The sequence below is a fragment of the Hyaena hyaena genome, unplaced genomic scaffold (genome assembly GCF_003009895.1).
Source record: "Hyaena hyaena isolate Hyena2069 unplaced genomic scaffold, ASM300989v1 scaffold_348, whole genome shotgun sequence".
In the NCBI taxonomy this organism is placed as follows: Eukaryota; Metazoa; Chordata; class Mammalia; order Carnivora; family Hyaenidae; genus Hyaena; species Hyaena hyaena.
In genome coordinates, this window is record NW_024080981.1 from 980,011 (window position 1) to 993,904 (window position 13,894).

Sequence of the window (13,894 nt, forward strand, 5' to 3'; positions counted from 1 at the left end):
ATTAGAGAACTTCTCCAAGCTCTCACAATTACGCAGGGGGAGGAAGCTGCCTGTTCCCTGCTGAATGTACCAACCAGAAAACTGATAGGCATGGGACAGGTGAGTGGCTCAGTCAGTTGAGCATGTGACTTCGGCTCAGGTCGTGATCTCATCCTTTTGTGAGTTCGAGCCCCATGCCAGGCTCTGTGCTGACAGCTCGGAGCCTGAAGCCTGCTTCGGATTCTGTGTCAGAACACGGACAGGTGTGTGGGCTGACTGACTACCTTTCCCCCACCAAGAAATCACCAACTTGGGCTGACTGGAGTGGTGGGAGGGAAACGTCCTCAGTCACCTGAGGCCACCTACACAGGGACTCCCTAGAAGTCAGTCCTCTGGGCTCTGTCTGTCCCCTTCCTTGAGGTCAAAGGACAGGCACCAGCCCCCCAAGAGCATTTGCTGGTCTTGGAAGGCCTTGATATCTCCTCTGCTGAGGGACATCCGGAAGCTGGGAAGATGGGAAAGGTTCTGGGCCACAGTGGGTGAGGGGGATAGAAAGGCTGACAGCCAAGCACCCGGTGAAGGTGAGGCGGGGAAGCAGGGAGAAGGGAGGAACATGAGAACATGAGGATTTCTTCTGTTTTGGAGATTTGGCCTTTTCATCAGCCCAGACAGCAACTACACATGCAGTAGAGTGCAGCCTAAGGGTTAAGATCATGGGCTCTGGCCCCAAAGGGACCTGGGCTCAAATCCTAGCTCCATCCCTCCCTAGCAGTATGACCTTAGGCAAAGCACTATGGCTCTATAAGTTTGCTTCCCCCGCCATAAGCCTGGAGTCCTCCTGGCTTCTGCTACATGGGGACTGCAGTGAAAATTCCAGATGTGAAACCCTTAGGGCAGTGCCTGCCCTGTCGTAGGGACTGTGTTAGGGTTGGCAGCCATCACTGTTTGGTTCTCACCTCCATTGCTACAGTTGCTGAGTGACGGCCTCTGAAGACGTCCCATGTCCTAATCCCCAGGGCTGGTGAATATGTTACCTTACAAGGAAAAAGGAACTTTGCTGATGTGATTAAAATAAGTATCTTGAAATAAGGAGATTGTCTTTGATTTTCCGGGTGGGCCCAGTCTAATCACAAGAGTCCTATCCGGAGAAGGGGGAGACAGGAGGGTCAGAGAGAAGATGTAAGACACAGAAGTCGGTGTGACATGAATATGACCCACCTCGTGCAGGTGGCCTCTAGACGCTAGGAAAGGTAAGGCACGGGTTCTTCCCACGAGCCTCCAGAAGGGACAGGGGTCTGCTGACACCTTGATCCTAGCCCAGTGAGACCCTTGTCAGCCTTCAAACATCCACAATTAGAAGGCAATATATGTTTAAAGCCACTACATTTGTGGCGATTTGATCCAGTAGCACTAGAAAACCAATACAGCTGCTTTTCTAGATACATGTGAGCGTTTCCTGGCTGAACCCATTGCTTCCCAAAGCCAGATATGCTCCTTCCCCTCCCCTTACAGACTTCTATCCCAGGGCCTGCCGCACTGGTGCAATGTGGAGACCCAGCAGGGGTAAGTGCTATCAGGTTGCCCTGGGCAGGGGAGGGGCCTCTCCTTAAGGTATCCACACAGCACCTTCATCCCAGCAGCCTTTAGGCCACGCTGCCATTCTCTGCTTGTATGTCTCTGCTCTGTCTTGTATGTGAGCTCGGCCGGGGCAGGGGCTGTGTCTTCTTGTTCACGGGTGTATGTATTCTTGACTTCCTGGCTTCCTGACGGGTGCTCAGTCAATATTTAAGTGTATTTGATGGACTGACTGGCTGACTGGTTGACTGGCTGACTGACTGACTGACTGACTGAATGAATGAATGAATGTGCTTCCCTGCTGCTTGAAAGACACATGTGCCTAGCCCCTGTATCTCCTGTCTCCTTGCAAGGAGGTCGACAGGCTTGGTCAAAGAAAGGTGTATTTTTGAAAAGCTCTCCAAGTGTTTACAAAAAATAGAAAGGACTGTTCCCCTTTCAACCTAGGAACCAACCTTCCCTTCTCGTGTCTGTGTGGAAACCACATTCTCCACCCGGACCTCTGGACCCGCTGGCTTCCTCAGCTCACAAGGACACCCCGGTGGGAGCCAAGGATGGCCACAGTGGGAGCACCTGGAACGATAGCTGCACTAGGTGAGAAAGAGGGTGTATGGGCACATGTGGTGTGAGAGAGCGTGTCCGAGGCCTCTCATGGTGGTGTGAGCACGCGTGTGTGAGGGAGTACGTGTGGGGATGACAGAGTATATAGGAGTGTGTGTGCTTGCATGAGAGTATGTGAGCATGAGAGTGTGGCTGTGTGAGGGTATGCAGGTGTCTGAGTATACGAACATATGCGGGTTTATGGGTATGCGCAGACATGTATGTAGATGAGAGTGTGTGCGAGCATGTGTGACTGTGAGAGAATGTATGACCTGTATGAGTGTGAGAGGGTGGGGGGTATGAGACAGTGTATGTGTGTGTGAGCCTGTGTATACGTGAGGGCACACGTGTGAGTGTGTTTGAGGGCATATGCGTGGGGGGCATGTGTGTGAGGGAGTATGCGTATGTGTGTCCATGAGTCTGTGCATAGGAGGACATGTGTGAGAGTATGTGAGTGTGTACCCAAGGGCACGTGTGTGGACACATGTGAGTGTGTATCTGGGGTGGCAGTGTGGAGGGGTATGTAAGAGGGAGTGTGCGTGAGCGTGATGGAGGGTGCAAGAGGGGGCCGTCGCTGCACAGGAAGGAGCCCACCAGCAGCCTCATGCAAAGTGTGCCGGGGGGGCCCTGAGCCCCCGAGCTCGCACGCCCTACCTGGCCTCGTGCAGGCCGGGGCATGTGAGGTCAGTAGTCAGAGCTGCGGCTTCAACTTGGGTTCCTGTAGTCCTTGCCCAGGGCGTCTCACGGGGGGACAGCCAGGAAATGTGGGTTGAACTGAATTGATGATAATTACACGAGTGCCTTATTATAGGGTTTGCCCTGTCTGTCAGGCCCTTTCCCTGCTAGTCTCCTAAGGCCTGGGATCACTCTGGGCTCCATGCCTGCAGATCAATGAATCAATGGCCCCAAGTTGGGTAAGTGGGATATGATACGGCTTTCGAAGTCAACAACAAATAATCACTGACTACTGACAGTCTATAAGGCACATACTTGTGTAGAAGCCGGATTAATCCAACAGGACCTAAGGCGGCTCAGCGCTTACAGAGAGCCACGTTGCCAGGCCGGCCCATGGGCTCTGTTGCTGTGGGTCTGTTGCCCGGAAGGGAAGGCCTATATCACCTGCTTGCTACAGGACAAGCTTGGGTGCTTGTGATGAGCGAGCACAATAGCTCCTCACAGGTGGCAACAAGAGAATGTTCTCCAGTCTCTCTTGAGCCTCCACTCAGAGTCCAGCCACTGAGGAATTAGGGGCAGGCTCTAGGCCTTAGGGCAAAGAATGGGTGGGAAGACTAGACCAAGGTACCCACCCATCACTGACTGCCACCTGTGCTTCTGGGTGACATAACCGCCCTCATTGTTTTCTGTGTACACTATCATGTCACTTCTGAACTTGGCCTCATTCCATTGTCGTTGCCTAGACAGGGTTTAGGCCTGAGCAGAGTCATCAATAATTGATTTCAGGCCACTTTAGGGCACCCCCTATAGGAAAACTGGGAGTTGCAAGTTGGGATTTTCCACCTAACAGGATATCAAGCCCACCTGGGGTGGACATAAAGGGACTATTTTCTCCTCAACAAAGAGGAGAGCAGAGCACCTTAAAGCTAAGGTGTTGGGCACCACTGGGATCCAGTGATGCCAAAGGAAGATGATCACTCTGAAAACTGTCGATGGTGGAAAGCAAGGTATGAATTTTCAGATCCTCCTGCAAATCATGGTCATCTGCCTGGAAGAGAGGGTACTTAAAGACCATTTATGGAACCCGCAGGGTTGAATGTGGTCCATATGGAGCCTGCCTTTGGGTGGCAGAGGGCAGGGATCTTTGGGCTGGAGGACCTCACAGATGATTGAAATGGTTACTGGAGATCAAGGACAAAGGCCACTCCAGAGGTCCAGAAGGACTCAGACAGGCTCCTTCTTAGGGGGTCCGAGGTCAGGGCTCCAACAAAGGATCCGGCTCACCCAGGATTAGCTACCATTCTCCTGTCTCCCCTCCTTCCCTACTCTGCCCTTCTTTGCCCCATGTTCCCACCGCCCCAACTGTCCCAGTACTCAGGCCTAGTCTTTGGGACCCTATGCTCCCTGTCCCAGAAAAGCTCGGACCTTCTGGTCTTAATGAGTTGTCCCCTGTAGAGTGCCTTTCCTGCATTCTGCACCTTCATCTGTTTGGTGCAGAGGCTTCACTTTGAGGTCCCCCTTCCCCTCCCGCTGCCCTACTCTCCCCCTATGGCTCTTTCTCCTAAGCTCCCACAGGATCACCATCCGGAGTGGTCTCTAAGTGCCACGGAAAGGAGAAATTTTCCCAGAACTCGGTCACCCTTGTTGCCTGTTTCTTTCTGACACTGCCACTGCTTTAGCTCCTATTTGCACCCCCCCCCTCCTTGGCCTCCTGCAACAGCCTCCTAACTGGTCTCTGCCTTCAGTCTTATCTCACCCTCTACCTGCTCACCTCTCCCCTTCACATACTCACGGGACTGCCAGAGCCTCTAAAGAAGATGTAAATTTGATCTGCTCACTCGGGTTCACACTGGACCCAGTCCCAATCCAAACGGTGCGCTCCAGTTTGAGAAGCACTGACCCCCAACTCTCATGTGTCCCACCTTTTCATGAGCTCTAACCCCACACAGTGCTCTGCACATTGTTCAGAAGAGGCACAGACTTTTACCTGCCACCAGTTTCCTGGGTGAGCTGGGAGCGAAGGGCGGGGCTCAGCATCGCACAGCAGGCCGGTGTCCGCTTCGGCAGTACCACGTGTGCCTCAGCAGGTACGCTGGGTAAGCTCAGCACAGCCACGGCCGAGACAGCCCCTGTGACTGGGAGAGTAACGCTCTATGGGGGAATCGAGCAAAAAATGTAAATATGTTGAGGATAATAAGGATCAGGTTTCTGGTTATCAGAACAGGGAAATTGCAAATATGGAAAAGTGGAGTGCAAGAATAAACTCGGGGCAATTTGATTTGAATGGCTAGAATTGGTGCAAACGCATGGTGTTATTTATATAGATATAGATGCAGAGGTGTGCTCCTGTGCATGTGATTATACCCATATTTATTTCCTAGCTCTGTCCACTGAGAGGGCCTAGAAGCAAGGACGTCTCGGTAGCAATGAGCACACCTAGCCCCCAGTTCTTGGTTTCTAACTAATTGTGTACCCTCAACAAAACAGGCTCCTTGAAGAAATAAATGGTTGATTCCCCGGGTGCAGTGAAGTTGCCAGCTGAGCCTAGAATGTCTTGTACTGCCAAGAAGGTGAGTATGGGCTCAAAGAATGATGGGACATGTTTAAAAGACCGGGAAGCCAGTTTGAAGGCACTCCCACTAACCAAGTCTGGGACAATAGAAGCGTCAAAATAAAGCATGTAGTAATGAATGATGCCTGTTGAATAAAATAGGAATGCGGGAGCCCATGCTGATATAAACAAACATAAAGTGTGAGAGGAAAGAAAAAAATGAATACAGAAGGAGTGGTGGAATTAGAAAACCATCATCTGGCAACCAGACATTTATATAATTACAAAGTATCTCCCCTAAATACTATAATTACTTATAAATTAATAAATATAAAATCCTTGCAAATTCACCTTACAGTGGAAAATCCTGGCAAACAACACCTTAATCAAGTGATCAAAGTTAATGTTACCATTAATAGGATAAATCAATTTCATATACCACTTAATATGATGTTCTGAGAACTCATCACTCCTCAGGTATTCCTGAGGGAACACTGACCCAATCCAAATGAGGACAATCCACAAAGTAACTGGCCTGTGCTCTTCAAAACTATCAAGGTAATCTAAACCAAGGAAAGGCTGAGAAAATGTTACAGATTGAGGGAGACTCTTTAAAGAGACACTACAACTGAATGCAGCATATGATCTAGGACTGGATCTTGAACCAGAATGGGAACTGGGAAAAAGAAAGATTATTTTGTTGGCAGTTGTTACTGTTGGTGGCAAAGATGATTTTTATATGTATGCTTGTTGTTATTGCATTCATTATTTGGGCAAGCATAGAAATTTGAATGGGGTCTATGGATTAGGTAGTAGTATTGCATGGCAATTTTCTCATTCTACTATGTGTACTGTGGTTGTGTAGGAGAGCGTCCTGGTATTTAGAAAATATACACTGAAGCATTTAGGGATAATGGAGCATCATGTCAGCAACTTACTTTCTAACAGTTTAGAAAAAAATGACAGTGTGTGTGTGTGTGTGTGTATACGCACGTGCACATGCATGGGTTCACACAAGGCCTGGTCCCTCTGGAGCATTCTCAAGTGGCTTTACTTGGGTGACACCCAGAGGGGCTGCTCAAATGAGGTCTTCTGGGGTGGACAGATAATCTCCCAAAGATGTCCACATCCTAACTCCAGAACCTTTAGATGTCTTAACTTCCATGGCAAAAGCAATTTAGCAGATGTCATTAAGCTCAGGATCTTGAGATGGGAAAATTATCCTGGATTATTTGGGTGAGCCCAACATAATCACAGGATCCTTATAACATGGAGGAGGGGGCAGGAGGGTCAGCCTCAAAGAAGGAAATGTGACCATGGAACCAGAAGTGGGGGGTGATGTAACCACAAGACAAGGAATGTGGGGGTCTCTAGAAGCTGGAAAAGACAAGCTGCCAGAAGGGGATGCAGCCCTGCCCACAACGTGACTTAGTCCAGTGAGACCTGTTTCAAACTTCTGAGCTCCAGGAATGTGTGTTGTCTTAAGCCGCTAAATTGTAGCCATTGGTTACAGCAGCCATAAGAAATGTACATACCCGATTTCCTTCACTGTGGAGAATGTGGCGTTCTACACAGCCTCACCTTTCTTTCTCACATCCGTATCCCTTGTGAGGCTTCTTCACTAGGGGACACCTTGTGAGTGTCCCCTAGTAGGCGCTCAGGAAATGTTTGTTTGAATTCACTCAGCCAGGGGCGGCAGTGAGGGCCAAAGAGACATGGCCAATGTGCGAGGAACCCTGATGCTTACACTCTGCTCTGGTTGCACAAGATTGGTCAGACCTCCAGCTGCAGGGATGGTAAGTGTGCCTGTGGAGGTGAGGTCATTTTAATGCCTAGGAAAGGAGTCCCAGATCCAAGCACTCCACCCGGGAAGCATCAGGTGCCACTGGGTACAGACGACAGGCTCTATACCGTCAAGGTCCCAGAGCTCCTCACTCACGGACCTTTGCCATGCCCTCCTGCCAGACGTGGAAAGCCCTCCAAGGCAGCCAAGTCCCCTCACCAGTCCCAACTCCATTGCTCTCCAGGAGGGAAAACCAGGCCCAGAGAGGGGAAAGGCTCATCCAAGGTCTCCCAACCGCTCAGTGGCACAGCAGGGTTGAGAACCCAGGTGGTTGGTCCTCAGGTAAGTGAGCTTTCACTCTCCAGTGCTGGGAAGGGGAAGGAAAGGGACATTGAACCTCCAGATGTGTCAGAATATGGAGGCAATGCAGAGTTTAATGTCTCCAGACGACTGTGATGATGGTTGCACATCTCTACAGATTTCCTAAAAATAACTGAATCGTACACCTACAATTTACAGCATCTACATTAAACCTCCGTAAATCTGTAAATAACCAAAGGCATTATAACATCTCATTGGAAAACCCATAAAGAAACCTACGTTTTTGCCAATGTATGCTACTGGAAGTGAAGACTTGCATTAATATTGTTGCTCACTGAGGTGTGGGCTTAACAATGTGGGGCTTCTCGGCAGCCCATCAGGGACTCACTTGGGCAGACATTATACTGGGGCAGCACAAGCGATCATTCATCTACAGCTACTCCTTCTCTGCCCTCAAAGAGCCCCCAGCAGGGAGGGAGATAAGGTGCAAAGAGAAGTACCAGGTACCAGAGACTCAAGAGAGGGGAGATGAACCCGCAAGAGACCAGAGGTCCATGGGACTTGGGCCCTAATCCCCAACCCCCAACCATGTATGGCGAGTGCCAGCACCATGAGGGCTGTGCAGCTGGGACCCCCCGCCCCGCGTGGACTCACCTCCCACCCCACCCCCCCGCCACTGCTTTCCTTCTATCTCTCCTTGAGCTCAATCCATTACGTTCTGTTTACAGCCTCTTCAGACAGTTTTCCTTGGCTTGATGCCAAGCCAATTTGAATTAATTTTCCAAGCATGACCCTGTGAGTCACTATATTAAATGCCTTCCAGATAGTTCTCATTGCTGCATACACACGGTGCATTTGGCCAGCCATCTGCAATCACAATGAGGTGCCCAGCCCAACACTGCGGCACCCAGCGCCAGCAACAACAGGCCCAAGAAGGGTGCTGATGCAGGCCAGGCACAGACAGCCCCATGGCACACGCGTTCTCCTCGGGTTTCTTGGAAATTTAAAGAGATAAGTCAGTTGACAAAGGGCCACCCAATAATTGGCTTTCTTAAAAAACGAATAACAGCTTTATTGACGTATAGGTCACATACCATACAATTTACCCACTTAAGGTGTACAGTGATTTTTAGTCTATTCAGAGGTATATGCAACCATCTGCATCGTCAATTTTAGAACATTGCTGTCACCCTCAAAAAGCAACCTTGTACCCTTTGGCTATTGTCCCTCTGCCCCTCTACCCTGCCTGCCCCTGGTGACCACTGTTTTCTGTCTCTATTATTTCCCCAGTCTGGACTCTCATGTAAATGGAGTATGTGGACTTTAATGATCAGCTTTTCAGAAATAAAATGGCCCTAGGACTAAAGAGCAGGATTTGGGGGAGGAGGGTGTGTCCTCAGTATTGACAGGAGGGTGGCCTGAAAAGAGAGAGGGCCCCACTCGGTCACTGAAGGTGCATTCAAAGGTTGGATGTGAAAGGATCTCCCAGCTTCACTTGGTCCCCACAGACACCCACCCTTCCTTGGGCCTTCACCCTGTACCCCCCACGTTGGCTTGTCTCCAAAGAGAGGACAAGGAGGGCTACGTGTTTCCTTCTCAGAAGGAGGCTGGGGGAGCCCTGTTTTGTTGCACCTCATGAGGTGAGGCGCCCGTGCTCACGTGCTCACACACGGCTCACACACGCAGACAGCCAGCCTGCTGACGAGCAGCCTCTCGACCTACTCACAGAGTCCGGTTCTGAAAGGGGGCTTGCCAGCACGCTAATTTACTGTCAGCCTCCCCCTCCTCCTCCTTGCTGGAGCAATTGGCCTTTCTCCAGTTCACGAGAGAGCCCTGTGGAGGACTTTGGCAGCTTCGCACAGAGTCGTCACCTGACTCCCTGTGTAATCCATAAAACCCAGCCTTCTCAAGGTTGGAGGCTTCGAGGTTGTCTGGCCCAGATCCCTGTGTGTGGTGTGAGCCATGCCAAGGGCTCATCCAGGCTCTGCTTGCACACCTCCAGTGCTCCGCTCCTCACTCCCTCCTGAGGCAGCCCATTGCCTCTTGGCGAAGCCCCGTAGAAAATTCTCCCCCACCTCTTTCTATAGCTCCTATCTTTACTGTTCAGGCCTCAGGGAGAAAGTCTAACTGCTTCTCTCCTCAAGAGCCCTGAAAGTATATGAAGACAGATACCAGCCCGCCCCCTTGAGTCTTCCCTTGCCCAGGATGAGAAAAACAACCCCGCCACAAACATAATTACCATAGCACTGCCTACATTTAATAAGTTATCCCCTGAAACCCTTGCATTTACCCAGTGAGGTGGGTATTCTCAGATGCATTTTATCCATGAGGAAACTGAAGCATGGTGGATAGGTACAGTAGACAACCCAAGGATGCTCAGGTAGAAAGGGAGGAATTCAAGACTTGAATCCACGTCCCTCTGACTCCTTAGCCCCGGTTCTTGACCTTTGCACCCGCCACATGATCTATCTCAGTGCGGCTCTTGCAGTTTATTTTTATTGAGCTAGAATTCACAAACCATGACATTCACCCTTTTGAAGTGGACAATTCAGTTGTTTTTAGTGTATTCACGGGGTTGTGCAATGATCACCACTATGTAATTCCAGAACATTTCATCACATCCAAATGAACCCTCGTACCCATTAAGCAGTCACTCCCCATTTCGCCCTCCCCCAGGTGCTGCTGGCAACCACTAATCTAATTTCTGTCTGTTATGGATTTTTCCATTCTGAACGTTGCATATAAATAGGATCATAGAATACGCTGTCTTTTGAAACTGGCTGCTTTCACTTACTATGATGTCTTCATGGTCTATGTCATAGCATGAATCAGCACTTTATCCCTTTTGATGGCTGAATAATATTCCATGGAATGCATACAACACAATTTGTTTATCCGCTCATCTTTTTTAAAAGTAAACTCTACACCCAATATGGGGCTCAAACTCATGACCCCGAGATCAGAAGTCGTATGCTCCGCTGACTGAGCCAGCCAGGAACCCCATCCATTCATCTTTTGATGGATATTTAAGCTCTTTTTACCTTGTGGCTATTGTGAGCATTCGCACACAACCCATTTATTTGAATACCTCTTTTCAAGTCTCTTAGATACATAGCTAGAAGTAGGATTGCTGGGTCATGTCAGTTCTATATTTAATTTTTTTTAGGAACTGCCGATCTGTTTTCTACCATTGCTGCACCATTTAACATCTCCACAGGCAGCAGAGGAAGAGTGCAGTCTTTCACTCAATAGTGTCCTTTAAAGCACAAAAGTTGCCCATTTTGATGACTTCCTATGTATCTACTTGGTTTTTGGTAACTTGTGCTTTGGGTGTCGTATCTAAGAAACCATTTCCAAATCCAGATTGACATCTATGTTTTCTTCTATGATTTTTATACTTTTATTTATTTATTTATTTATTTATTTATTTATTGAGAAAGAGAGAGGGTGCAAGTGAGCAAGGGACACAGAGAGAGAGAATCCCAGGAGGGACAGAGAGGGAGAGAGAGAGAGAAGAAGAGAGAGACACAGAGGGAGAGAGACAGAGAAGTGGGGTTCACCCAAAGGGGGGCTTGTGTTTACCCAAAGCAGGGATAGAACTCACCCGATGTGGGACTCAGGCTCACGAACTTGAGATCATGACCTGAGATGAAGTCAGATGCTTAAAGACTGAGCCACCCATGTGCCCTCTATTTTTATTTTTTAAAAATAAGACTTGGGTTTATTTACTTATTTTTTATTTGTGTGTGTGTGTGTGTGTGTGTGTGTGTGTGTGTGAGAGAGAGAGAGAGAGAGAGAGAGAGAGAGAGAGAGAGAATCTCAAGTAGGCTCCATGCTCAGCATGGAGCCCGAAATGGAGCTCAATCCCATGGCTCTGGGACAATGACTTGAGCAGAAATCCAGCCAGATGTTCAACTTAGGGGCCATCCAGAAGCCCCCTAAGATTTTTATACTTTTAGCTATTATATTTACATCTCTGGTTCATTTTGAGTTACTTTTCAAATACGGTAAGATATGGGGGGTCGGGGGAGTCCAAACTTACTCTTTTGCATGTGAATATCCAGTTTTCCCAACACCATTTGTTGAAAAGATATTCTTTCCCCATTGATTTATTGTGGCACAACTATAGAAAATCAATTTGCTATAAATGTGAGAGAGTTTATTTCTGGACTGTCAGTTCTATTCCATTGATCTATATGTCCATTCTTATGCCAGTACCATGCATGTGCAATTTTATACTCAGGGCTATTGAAACAATGTAGCAGCAGGGAAGAATCCTCATCAGGATGCATCCTTGCCAGGATGTTTTTAATTTTGATGAAGTCCAACTGATCTATTTTTGTCTTGGGTAGCTCGTGCTTTTGGTGCCATATCCAGGAAACCATTGCCAAGGCCATGACAATTTAGCTCTATGTTTCCTTCTAAGAGTTTTATACTTTTACAGTTGTAGCTCTTATATTTAAGTCTTTGATCCATCTTGAGTTAATGGCAAGGATGACTGGTTTGCTTTATATTCTGTCTGGCTCAAGGTCTCATTCGCTAAGGCTGTTGTTTCATTTTGAGTCTTCTGAAGGTAAAGCTTAGCCAGTGCTCATTCTAATACAACCTGATCAAGAGGCTTGGGGTAAAACACAAGACTCCATCACATCACCAGAGGAGTGTCTCATCCCATCCTCACCCCTTTGGAGAAGGGGCTGAGCACAGGGATTTTTCACTGTCCCCCCTCCCCAACCTCTAGCTCCATTCCCCTTTCAAATGAAAAGACTTGGGCTCTGGAGGAGAGATGGTTGGCTGAAGATCACGAAGCCAACAGGTTCACAGCTGAATTGCAATTCATGTGTTTTGACCCCAAATCCCATATTCTTTCTATTCTGTCATGTTGCCTGCTTGTAATGAAACAAATAGGAATCAGCCAGAGAAGAAAGACAGTGGGAGAGATGGAAAGAAGTTGAGCTCACAGCATATCACCCAATGGGTATCTGTTAGTGGTGATAGGTTGAACACAGGAGAATTTCTGGGTCTTTAGGAAAACTGGAGTAAAGCTTGTTGCAGTGTGGGTAATTCCTAAGAATGACAGCCTTGCAGAGAAAGTATAAAGGAGTTGAAAATATTCCACCTGCTCAAGAGTTGTAAGTAAATTAATTGTGCCTTTCCAGTCTACAGATGTTCCATTCAGAAGGTATTGTACACTTAACTCAAGAACCAAACAAGCTCCCATCATGGTAGAAGAGGCTGAAATTAGCTCCAAAGAAGGGCTTCTAGGAGTGGAATTGTTAATTAAGAAGATTCTTTAGTGATGACCTTGAAGGAACCCATCCAGAGGGACCCCTTCAGATTGCCTTTCATCCTCTCCTGGGACAAGGACCCAGTCAGCCTTGAACCAATGGTTCCTAAACACTTAGCATGTGCAAAACAGTGTCCTGGGGACTGAGGGCACCAATCTCTCCTGTCACAGTTGGTGTAGAGCCTGCGCATAGAGAAGCAGGGGATTTACCTCATGGCATTTCCAATCCAAATGGCATTTCCATCCAAATGGAAGAATCCTCTACAGAACCCCCAGAACGACTAGGCTGCAAAGTCTCCTTCTCCTGTTTCTCACGGTACTCCCCTGAGAGACTCTGCACCAAATATTCTATGTCAAATAAAGCTTAACTGTGGTTGGCCAAATAATGGTCAGCTCTCCGAGCTGTGTCCATTCCTAAGCCCCAGAACTGGTGACTGTCTTACTTTACATGGCAAAAAGGGACTTTGCAGATGTGACTAAGTGAAGGATCTTGGAGTTTGGAACTTATCTGTATTATGCAGATAGGTCCAGTGTAATCACAAGGATTCTTAGGAGAGGGAGGCAGGGAGGTAAGAGTCAGAGAGAGAGACAGATTGATTGTAAGATGTTACACTTCTGTCTTTGAAGATGGAGGAAGAGGCCATAAGCCAAGAAATGCAAATGGCCTCTAGAAGCTGGAAAAGACAAGGGAACTGATTCGCCCCTGGAGCCTTCACAAGGAATGCAGTAGTAAGGTCATTCTTAATACTATAGAACAGAACAGAGTGGAGGTAAATACCAGTTATCTTAAATAACTAAGTGCAGATTATTTAGTAAACTTAGATTTCCTTGTAATGCATGGGAACCGAATCCAAGTGATAAGTTTAAACTATGAGTGGGATTTGGGGCACCTGGTTGGCTCAGTTGGTTAAGCATCCAACTTCGGCTCAGGTCATGATCTCATGGTTCATGAGTTCGAGCCCCAGGTCAGTCTCTCTGCTGACAACTCAGAGCCTGGAGCCTGCTTCGGATTCTGTGTCTCCCTCTCTCTCTGCCCTTCCTCTACTTGTGCTCTCTCTCTCAAAAATAAACATTAAAAGAAGTTAAAAAATAAAATATGGCTGGGATAAAGCCAAATTAATTAAAC